Raw genomic sequence first — 11,600 nt, forward strand, 5'->3', positions numbered from 1 at the left:
GAACGGCCGGGGGCGGAAGAAGGGGGTGGAGGAGAGACGGGGCAGCTGCGAGGCTTGTGTTAGTAAACACTTCCTTGGGTTCACATTTTAATTCCTTACCCCCCCTTCCACATCTTCTCCCCCATCCTTTCCCTTTTCTATATGCTCACACAATGAGACCATTGTCAAGGGGTGATTTGAATGAGGGGTCTCCGGGCATGTTCCCAGCATTGTCAAACAGAGTGGGAAAAAAACCACAACTCCAGCCTAGCCAGGAGGACCAGACCAGACTGAGACAGATGCCTAAATTAGTGACAAAGCCTTTTGAATGTCCCCCCTAGACAAGGGTTGCCTTGTGCATGCGTGCGTGTGTGTGTGCATGCTCGTGGGTGTGTATTTGTGGCTGGGTGGCAGCTTGCATGTCTCCCCATGTTAATTAGTTTTGCATGCATGTCTGATAAGGTGCCAATGAATATATTTGTACTCCTTCCATTGGTGAAAGCTGTCTCGGCGGCGGGGGAGATGCGGGGTGGTGGGGGTGTGCTCAGTGCAGCCTGGCAGCCTGGGGTAATTGAGCTGTGCGGGGCTGGGAGAAGGGGTGAGGGTTACATCGCCAGAGCTCGGCTTCCCAGCGATGGGATCTGCTGCTTTCCTTGCAAATCATGGAGAGTTTAAAAGAGAACTGAGGCTTTTTTTGGTTCACTGGATCTTTCTCTTCATCTTGGCTGATTGTCTGGCTGAGGGTCTGTAGGCTCTTTCTTCTCCTCTGCCCTGTGTGTCTTTCTCTCAAGTCCCTTAAAAGGTGTTTATTTCCAATGGATTTGTATCCATCTTTGTATACACACATACACATGCAATCTCTCACACAAAGCCCCAGTAACAAAACCTCCGCCTCTTTCTCCAGAAAGGGAGTCAAATCTGCTACCAGTTACAAAATATCGGAGGGAAGTGAAGCGTGTGGGTGCCAGGGGTGGAGCAGTGGAAACAGGCAAATAGAAATGCAGAACAGGAGTTGGAGAGACAGAGATAACATGCTCTATAAAGGATTTATCAACATTTGCTCAGGATAGAGTTATTAATTAGCAATGCAGAGAAAAGTCTTTCTACATCCCCAGCGTATGGACCAGCACATAATGTCATTCCTAGACTGCTGTTATCATTCATCCATCCATCCGTCTGCATTCTGTAGGTTCACACAAGAATTCATTGTATGTGTAAGGATGTAAACATCAGTTCACATCTAATTAATTTCCTGTCTAAATTAATTTTGCATCCTTTCCCTTAAATCAACAAGACTTAAGAGCCAACATACATTTCTTGAGCAGAACGGGAAGAAACTCTTGAATGGGCCAAGATGTCTTTTCTCCCTGTGGTCCCATCTGAGCAGCTGCCAGATGCTGAAAGAACAGCTATTTACATGGCACAAGGCTGCTCTGAAGCAGAGGTCATTTTTGGAAGTTTACTGGAGCACAGCTTGCCTCCTGTGGAGCTTGGTAGCACCCAGCTTCGTGTTGGCTCCAGTTTGCCTTGCCTTCTCTTCCATACTTGGGTTCTGGTACAGTGAAGGAACGAAGAGCAGGAGCTGATACGCGATGGAGCAGGGCTGGCCCTGCAGGGAGCCCGAGATGCTTGGTCCAAGCAGCAAGGCACGGGGTTTACTGCTGATGGGCTGGCTGGGGAGGAAGGGGAAGGTCGTGAACAAGGTAAGGTGGCTCTTGGCATCGGCAGGGTTTGGGTTGGGTAGGGCTGACGCCTCTTTCCCTACTGACTTTGCATCTGCACTGGGTTTTCCTCTGCTACTGGGAGGGAAGCTGGGAAATGACAAGGAGAGATGGTAGAGTAGCCAGGAAGCGACAAAGCCACCTGCCTGGAGGAGAGCTGACAAGTCCCTGGTGAGCTGCAGGAGGAGCAGCTCTCCTTTGTGCTCAGAGAAGTCCAGAAGCACAGGCAGGGCCAGGCTACACCTCCCCATTGACCTGCACAGGATGTCTATGAGGGCCAGCCCAAAGAGTGCCCCAAAATCCTCACTGCCACTCCACCAGTAGGTACAATGGGCAGCTCATCAGTAATGTGCAGGAAAAAAGGGATTCCCATGAAATGCAGGTCTTCCAGTTGGAGAACAAAGGCAATTTCGTGTGACTTATCAGCGGTGCCTAATTGCGCAGGGTGAATAATGAGCAGCTGGAGAGGCAGCACTGCCGTCCCCCCGGCGGGCTGCAGCCGGTGGCCACGGCTGGAAACCCCAATCAGTGCCAGCAGAAAGTGGGCATCCTCAGAGAGGTGCAGCCCCTGTGCCCGTTTCAGAGCTGTTTGGGCCCCTCCATTGCAAAGTAATTGTGTTAATCCCACATGGATGTAAGAGGGGAACCTGCTGTAGGAAAAAGTCGCTCTGCGGTTGCTCAGACCTTTCATTTACGCAGAGGGTGAATGTGTCATCCATGCCTGACCCAGATGCAAGGTGGCCTTTAATCACCAAGAAGAACCAGGCACCAGCATCCTGCAAAGGGCTTGCAGTTCTGTCCCTGTCTGGTGCCTCATCTCTGAGCAGTGGCCATGCTAAGGACCCCTTCCAGCTGACCTGCCACCCCTGTGCCCTCCTCTCCTGTTTGCACATCCCTATCTCTCCTTAATTCTGCTCCCAAACTCTGGGCAGGGCTGTGGAAACCGCTTTGTCAGAGCTCCTCGCCAGGTTGATCTGCAGAAGGGTTTTTTTCCCCTTTCCCCGTTGGGATGACTATTCCCACACAAGCAAAGCCTCTTAATGAATCTGTGGCAGCAAAGTAGGTAACGTGCTCTCCCTGCCAAGGCTGCTTGGCACAGCTGGAGTCACGTAATCAGGCTAGGCTGCCAGTCGGGGACAGAGTGGGAAGAGTTAAACTGAGGACAGTGCAGGGACAACTAATCCCCGACAGGAAGAGCAGCAGAGACCTCCCTGTCCTTCATCATCCTCCCCCTCCATTCATGCACTTTTCCTCCCTCTCCACCACATCCTATTCCTCTCCCACATCCTCCCTTTACTTATTTCTCCTTCCGTCTTTCTCACCCTCCTCTCCTCCGTTGCTTTCTCACTCCTCCCCCGTGGTTTCCCTCCGCCCCCCATCCCCAGCCCAGTCTCCTCTCACATGCTCTGTCATGTCTCCAGAGCTGGTTTTCGAGTGGGACCGAGGGACGGTGTATTTGGGCTGCGGTGGAGGTCACAGCTATATGGGGATTGTTTAAAAGAGATTTGCCCACATCCCAGCCCATGTGACCAGCCTCAGCTGCAGGTCTCTCTTTCTTAATCTGGAGATAAGCGTGATTATCCGAGGAAGGGCTGTTCGGAGCTTTGTAACTGTGACAGGGGAGCTTTCAAGTCGCACTTTGCTGGCAGAGCAGCGTTTAAAGCCGGGGAATCAGATTCCAAGCGTGGCTTTGCATCTCTTTTCTGCTGGGAGCATGGTGCAGGGCTGGCAGTGGGGATGGGAGCTTTATTAGGACTTTGCTTATGATGCGGAAAAGGAGTTAGGGGAGGGAAAATGGGGGAAGAAGGAGGTGAAAAAAATCCCAATTCGCTGTTTCCCCATCAGTTGTGGCCCAGGAGAGATTGGCACTGATTCAAGGGGACAGGCCAGCCCGAACCCTGGTGCAGAGCAATAAGGTCTATCAAACCTGGGGTCTGCCTTGTTTTTAGCCTGGGGTTGTGTCTCCTTGTTCTGCTCTACCCCGCCTCGCTCTGTTGAATCCTTCACACAAGAGGTCTCTGGGGCCCTGTTTGGAAATGAAATGCTGTTTTAGCAGCTCCCATGGCGCAGCTTCCCCGGGAGAGATGGCAGGGCCAGCTTTGCTGCCCGATAAACACATCGGCCCCAGCACTCAAGGCAGCCAACTCCTTGTCCCTGTCCAGAGAAATATTTGCTGGAGATGAGCCCTTGTGGTGCATCTCTGCAGCCAAGGTGGAAGTGCAGGGACATACAGCAATTGTGTAGTTCAGTATCATATCAGTGCCTTGTATTGCTGGAGGTTGAAATATTTAACATCTCATACAAGTGACACGGTCCCAAATGATTTCTTTGGCCGGGACAGGCATCAAAATAGGGTTTAGTGGAAATGTTCAGCTCTGGAGCAGGTGCTGCTTTGCTTCTATTTGTAGACTAGAAACTCAGAGCAGAGCCTCGTAACAGCGCTTCTTTTGATGGAGATGGGTCAAGGAGAAAGAAACCTGGATGTGAGCCAAGGGCGGGAATCTGGGGCGAGGTTGAATCAGGACGAAGTGCCAGCGCTTTGGACCGTCACTTGGGCAGGACTCACTGTTCTTGCCATATCCTCCCTGGAAACGCTTCAGCTTCCAGCACAGCAGCTGAGGCCAGCCTGATCCAAAGGACACCCTGAATCCCATCTGCTCTCCCCACACCACCCATTCCCAGTGGGTGGGAATTTGCAGCGAGAACACCAAACAGCCCCTCTGCCTGGGTTTGTTCATGGAGGGGCAGTTCCTTGTCTGTGTCAGAATACCAGGGGGTAGAGCACATCCCTCTTCTTCCTCTCCCACGAAGGTACATCTCATTTTTGCATCATGCTGCCACAAGGGCCAGCCAGCCTTAAAGCAGCCCAGGACAAAGTCCTGTGCCTGAAGACTGAAATGTCTCTCTGCAGGGCAGGTAGCTCAGTGTACCTCCAGTGGTTGAAGAAGGGAAGTGGCTGCACATGTATCATTTTGGGAGCAAGCTCTGAAACATCTCCCACGTTGCCTGCCTGTCTCCAGAGCCCCACACAGCTGCTCTGTGGGTGGAAGCTCTGTTTTTCATGTGCCCCCATGAACTTTATTTTTTGCTATTTTTCTTTGTGTGCTGCTTAGATGAATCTTCTTCAGTGCCTACAGCTTATTCCAGGGCTTTACTGAGGATCTGGCCAACACATGTAGCCTTACTCCAGGGCATGGTTCTTGAAGAAACTAAATGGGTACAGCATCTTTTTAGTCTAGTATCTGTAAGACCAAACAGCCCAAATCCCAACCTGCAGCCGTGCTGTGCAGATAATGCCTGTGCCCCATTGGAGAGCAAGAGCTCCCCTTGAAATCCCACAGCCTTGGATGTGGCAGCGGGAACGTGGGCAGGAACGTGTAGGTGTTGGCATGTGCAGGCAGAACACGTGTATGCCAGGGCAGGCGTGCCCATCTCTGCAGGCACAGGCCCACGTCTGTCTCTGCACCAGCCCCTCTCGTGCACTGGCCTCACAGGAATCTTCCCCACACCTGCCTGAAATGAGGGTCTAGGGACTGAAGGTAAATTAACCAGTGGTAAATGGAGGGAAGTAGATGGGTTTAATGGAGAGATCCATTTGGGATGCAGCAAGGGAAGGTTTCCTGATGGAACAAACAGGAGCTGGAAAAGGGAGCAGTGTGGCAGATAGGAGTGTGAGATCAAAGGCTGTGATGGAGCCAAGAGCCATGAGAGGTGGGAGCCAGGAGCAGTTTGTGTTCCTGGGTGTCGAGCAATGCTGAGGAGAGTGAAGGAAAAACACTGGCTGCTCTAAACAAAAGCCACTGAATGGCACGGAGGGGACAAAGCAGGAGTCACCAAGCACGGGTGTGGGTGGATTTCCTTGCTGGGTGGAAGATGGACTGGAGAAGGCGGTTTGCACCCAGTGAGGATGTGCCAGGTGGTCTTGGCCCATGACAGGGAGCCAGCAGAGTGCCACAAGTTTGGGGCACAGAGCGGCTTTGGGAAAAAGAAGCTGTCACAGTGACAAAGTGGGTGTTTCCCCAAAGGTGGCCAGTGTTTTCAGGATAGGGAAAAGAAGCTCTACACCTGGCTTGGGAAGAGCTGAGTCATTACTCCAAACGCCACATTAGGCCAATGCTAAGTTTGAGCACAAGCTGGGCAGTAACACAAGCCTGGACTGGAATGCCTGCACATCATCCCTGAGCTGCCCTGGGCCTGCAGCTCACCCTGCAGCACCAGGACTCTGCAGGGTCCAAGGGGAAGGGAGGAGCTCTGGCAGTTGAATTTGGATTCTCCTTTCACCCACCCAAGCATCCACCTTCACTGCACGGGCAGCTGAGGCCCAAGAGCAGTTTGGGCCCTTACTATCATTGCTGTTGATCGGAGCCTTTTCTTACAATACTCTGGCATGTGAATCTGGTTTTTGTGATTGAGACAAGCAAAACTCTTGTCCAAAAGACCAAAATGTTTGCTTGCACCCTCATTGCTATAGTAACAGAGGTCCTCAGGACACCTTTGAAGGAGGTCACCACAGACCCCATTTTGCTGTGTCTCCCAGTGCAGCACAGCTCCAGAAACAGAGTGCACCCACCACAGTCCAGCTGGGCATCACCCTGGCACAGCCCAGACCCTCTCAGGGAAGGCCAGGCTGGAGAGCTGCCCTCCAGTGACAGCACCCAAGGGTACAAAGGGCTGTCCTGCACCTGGTCACAGGAAACTTCTGTTCCTCATGCAGCCCCAGTGCCAGCTAATGGTGTTCCCCAAGTCAGGGCTCACTTCCAGCCTCCTGTCTCCCCATCCCCCACCTCCTTGCTGCCTCCCTCCCCCCTTTCCCCCAGTGCCTCTCCTCCTGCTTTGCATAATTTTCCATTTTCAGTGTCCCCTTTTCTTTTTCTCCTCTCCATATGGTGCGTCCCCCTCTCTGCCTGGCGCAGGAGCCATCCTTAACAAGCTCGGCAAAGCCCTCTCTCAGGGGCTGCACATGAAAGATGCTCTGTAAAAACAGAGGCTGGGATGGAGCTCCCCCTTTTTTCCCCCCTTGATTTATATGGGGCTGGGATGTGGGAACGTTTCTGGGTCGCATTTTAGAGCCGCCGGGTGCTGTGCCTGTTCTCTCCAGCCATTCAGTGCAGACCCCTAAGGCCAGCTCGTCCTCAGCCTTTGATCTGCAATGCAGAAAGAGCATCCAGGGCAAGTTTGTGCCTCTCATCCAGCCCCTGCCCTCATTTTGGCTGGCAGGGAGGGATGCCCTGTCCCACCACACCGGGGAGAGGCCATGCCCTTTCCTCTCAGTGTCCGGTGGCCTTTTCCAGCTGGCTGCTTTGGCTCCCTCCCACATCCCTGGCACCATGAGAACCTTCCTCACGAGGTCCAAGGCACTGGGTCATGGTGAAGCAGCAGGTCGTGGGATTTGTGATACACGGCGATTCTGCACGTCTAACCCACCCCTGTCCCTCTCCAGCTCCACTGCAGATACTGGCCAGTGAGCACGCAGGGGTGCGTGGAGGGTGCTGGAGCTGAGCAAAGGGTGCTGGGGCTGGCAACGCCTGCCCAGCATTTGATGGGTTAAGCCAGTCTCTAGCTAATTTCTCCCAGCGGCTCCCCTCCTCCTCCTCGTACTTCTGTATGCAGCAGGCAGGGCCTCAGCGCAGGTTCCTGCACTGAGCTGTTGCCAGGGGAGTAGTTAGGCGAGTCTGAGCTATGTGGGGAAAAGGCCCGGGCTGTCAAAGTGTCTGAGATGAACCATAGCCCGGTCCCCCTGCAGCTGGGCCCAAGCATGCATCAGCCCTTGTTTGGAGCCTGGGAATGGCAAAGCCCAGGGAGGTTCAAGGGCAAACTTGCTATTCATTAGTCAGGGGTCCTTGACGTTCCCACTCTCTGTCTCCCTTCTTCTTCTTCTTCTTCTCTTTTCTGTCCCTCTTTTGACAGATTCCTGGGTGCTTTTGGGGAAAACTCCCCTCCTCCTCCTCGCCCCAGCAAAAGCCCTCCACATAAACTTCCCCAGCAGACAAGGCAGGAGGACAATAACGTCAGGGCCACGATGCAAACGAGAGCCAGCGGAGCAGCCGCATCCCCCGGGTGTCCTTTCTCCCCGGCCCTTCCCGCGCTGCTGCGGGAGGCTCAGCCGCCGCATTCATTTCGCTCATCTTGCCCATCTCCGATGTTTTATTATCTTGATGCTTGCAGGAAATTGTAACTTGAGATAAGGAAAATGTCAGGCGCCTTCTCCTCTCTCCTGTAGCCCAAAGCACGGAGAAGTTGCTCCGTAGGAAATGTAAATGCTTGCCCAGGTGCAGAGGATGAGCACGAGATGGAGGGAGCCTCGAGAGGCCGCACGAGCATCTCCGTCAGGAGATAAAACTCGCGGCGTAGGCGGAACACGGAGCCTCCCTCCCGCCCCGCTGAACAGAATATTTCATAGCTCTTAGAAGCCGAAGCTCCCTTGTAATTATCCAAAGCAAACAGCACGTGTTATTAGTTTAAAATGATTTTTTTTCCCCCCTCCTCGGGCCCCTGGAGCAGAATGGAGGTGTAATTGTGCTAAGGAGTTAGCAGGGGAGAGCACAGCTTTTGGTCACATTCAAGTTGGAGGGCTTGAGCCAGGGAGGCTGGTATGAAAGGCTGGTATTTGCATAAGCAGCGTGCATCCCTACAAAAAAGAAAGATATCAGGGGCTTGCAAAATTCAATCAAGGCTGGGAGGGAAGAAAAAAAAAAAAGGGGGGGTGGAAGGGAGGGGGGAAAAAAATTGACAGTGAAAAAGGTTTTTCTAAGTAACACCCTGTCGAGATTAAATTGTCCAGCAAGTTTCTCCGTGTGAGCCGGTGAAGCGGAGGCTGGGCTGAGGGCAGGGGAGGAGCGGGGTCCCTCCTTCCTGGCCTCAATAGGGGACAGGAATCTGATTAGGCAGAGCGTTCTGCATCCATTTACCATTATTTGAGGGGTTTTTTTTTCTCTTCCCACCGCCCAGAATTGCTGTGGCAGGGCAGTTTATCAGCATATAAACCTCAGTGCTGGCTTTGTAAGGGCACACGGAGGCACAGGAGCAAGTGTTGGGACAGGCTGAGCTATAATTTCAATTGTTTATTCAGCTTAAAAAAAAAAAAAAAAAAAAAAAGAGGACAGTAAATCCACACACAGAGGGATGTTTTCCCTGTTCGGGGCACTGGGGAGGGAAGGCAGTGTTGGGGCTGGAACTGGGTCCTGGTGAAGCCCTATTTTTGCAGGCACCCTCAGTGCAAGGCTGAACTCTGCCTAGTGAGAAAGTGCATGCATGAGATTTGACTTTTCCTGAAGCTTATGTCGAGTCAGTTGGGTTGGTCCAACACCTCCTGCCCTCATTAACTGAGTGCCAGGAGTCTCAAACCCACCAGGCAGGCAGTGAGTGATTTGAGGCTGGGTTGGTGTCTGGTACCAGCGAGCATCCCCTCTGTCCACACTACAGAGGAGTCTCCCTGTAGGCCAAAGCAAGGTCAGCATATCCCTGCAGAGGGCAGGGACTGTCCCTGCCAGGACAGGGGACTGTACCTGCCAGGTAAAGGCTTTCCCCTGGTGAGAACAAGGGTTCAGCTGCCTCCTCCTGTCCTGGGCTTGTGAAAGCACCCACCATCATTCAGATCTCATCTGTCCTGACCTCAACATCCTTTCCAGGCTTGGGGGAACGTTTGGGGTGACTCCTAATCTCACACAGGATAAAGAAGTGCTGAGCCTTGGCTTTTTGCAGCCTGGGTCTCCCAAAACACATGCAGCATGGGGTCTGTCCTCTCAGCACCAAACCCAACCACATGGGGTGGGTTTGGCCTCTGCCTCTCTTAAGTTTTAGGCTTGCTTCAAAGTTGCAGAAGGGAAGGGATTTTCCTTGGATTTCCATCAAGTGCTTTATGAATATTGCAATAAAGGGGTTACAGAAGATCTATTTTTAAGAGAGAGAAAAAATACCCATGAAAATTGCAGCCTGGACCCCAGAGTGCAGAGTATTTGCACAGTTCAAAGAGTTACGGTGGTTCATCCAGTCACAGCCTGGGAACGTCGCGGTGCGACCTACAGCAGATCACATGCCGGCTACTCCCAGGGCGGCTCATTAGAGAGCCACACAGAAGATTTATCTCTTAAAATGGGCCTGCAAATATTTTATAAAATTTGCAATATTTTATAAAATTACAATTTGGTGCAATAAAAAGAATAAATTAGCCAGCTGATGGTTCCTTTTGCAAGTGTACTCAAGGATTTGTTATATTAGTCTTTACTCCTTCCAGTGTAACAGTTTATGGGCAAAGCAAAGGGAAGATAGAAAAAGGATGGGACTGGTTTGGAGGCTAGGGAATACACACTCAACGCGGATAAAGTGTAAAGGAAATAGATGAAAAAAATCAGGAAAAAGGGAGGAGAACGTGCTGCAAGGTGCGAGATGTGTGGGGCAAAGCACGGGAAGGGGACTTTGGCTGAGCGTCACAGCTTCGGCTCCAGCTCGGTGGCTTGGTATCACTTTCCCCAGTCAGGCAAGGGCGTCGAGGGCAGGGAAAGTTAACAGGAAGATTAAAACATCAGAGGGCTGTGCCTTTAGTGGCTCTGACATGCAGAGTAATCCCATGCCCCAAAGCCTAGGGAGGAAGGACAAGCCGTGAGCCCTCCCCTGGCTGGCGGTGTGCGGGGCAGGCAGAGGTAGGGGATTGAGGAGGGTGCAGGGGAAGCTTGGCATCCTGGGGACTACAGTTTTCCCAGTAAGGAAGATGGTAAGGTGGTCCAGAGCCACGAGAAATGTTTGGTGGGGAGGAAAAGAGGATTGGAGTTCTGCTCCACCAGGGACAAGTTGGTCTGTTCTCAGCCAAGCACTACTGGACCATTTCTCTGACAGAGATTATAACCACTCCATTGTTTTTCTTTCCTTCCTAGATCCCAGTGAGTGGACAGCGGACTTTTGAAGACTGTGAGTTCCTTCTTCCAGTTGGTTTCCACCTGGACTTGCCATCTGACTTCTCTGAGTTTCTCCAGGAGAGTCCCAACCTGCTTCACCACTGGCCCCAGAGAGGAGACAGCTTTGTCTCATGAACACACTGGATTTCGGCATCACTTCAAAACACAGCGGTGCAGCCATGGGGAGGGAGCCAGGGCAACACAGGGAGCCAAGGGATCATCCCACATCACTCCTGTATTTTGCCTTCAGTGCCCTCAATACCCCAGGGCAGGACCAAAGTGCTTAGGCAGAGAGACCTGAGCCAGTCACTGTCTCACCTGGTGAAATACCAGGTGTGTGAAGTTTGGAGGGAACTTTCAGCCCCTAGCTTTGCTCATGGAGCAGAGCTCGGCCCTTGCTGCTCTTGATCCCTGGGTCTGTGGAGCTGTGGGAGCGCAGCCTTCCCAAAGGCACTATGCTTGGGCCCCAGAGGACCACGAGCTTTTCCAGGCCAGGCAGCCCTGCTGCTGTTGTACCGCACCCTCTCTGTTCCTGTAAGAGAAATGTACTGGCTGTAATTCTCTCCCATTCAAACCCTCCCAACCCCATGCACTGTTGAAAATAAACTCTCTCTTTTGCAAAAGCGAGCGTGTGATTTGGTGCAGTCTCGAGATGGAGGCAATGGGCACAAAATAAACCCGGGCAAATCAGGAGGGAAGCAGGAGCAGCCGAGGGCCAGGCAGCCGGGCTGCGCCGTGCCCCGCATCAGGCACATTTCCCTGAAAGCCCCAGCGAATCCCTCGCCGCTCAATGATCTTTATTTGGTCTGAACCCCGTCTGGGAAGTAACCGCTAAACCCAATGCAAACAGACCCCCGTGAAAGAATATAATGAATATGTCTCTCAAATGATTTGGAGCCCTTCTGCCTGCAGAGCAGGGTTCCCCATTGTGCCCCGCTCCCGGCGTGCTTGGGGCAGGCTGCGCGAGGTGGCCGCTTTCCCAGCTGAAATCCGAAAAAAGCAAACAATG

At 52.5% G+C, this 11,600-nt stretch overlaps 1 long non-coding RNA gene across 1 annotated transcript in view; it reads left to right on the plus strand.

Annotated features, from left to right (window-relative positions):
* LOC121354515 overlaps positions 1-11,214 on the plus strand; it is a 35,886-nt gene extending 24,672 nt beyond the window's left edge. Inside the window, exon 4 of the long non-coding RNA XR_005955291.1 lies at positions 10,571-11,214. This is a non-coding gene — a long non-coding RNA (uncharacterized LOC121354515). The remainder of the gene's footprint in view (positions 1-10,570) is intronic.
* Positions 11,215-11,600: the final 386 nt, after the last annotated feature.

Source organism: Pyrgilauda ruficollis, unplaced genomic scaffold (genome assembly GCF_017590135.1).
Source record: "Pyrgilauda ruficollis isolate IOZ18807 unplaced genomic scaffold, ASM1759013v1 scaffold23, whole genome shotgun sequence".
Lineage (NCBI taxonomy): Eukaryota > Metazoa > Chordata > Aves > Passeriformes > Passeridae > Pyrgilauda > Pyrgilauda ruficollis.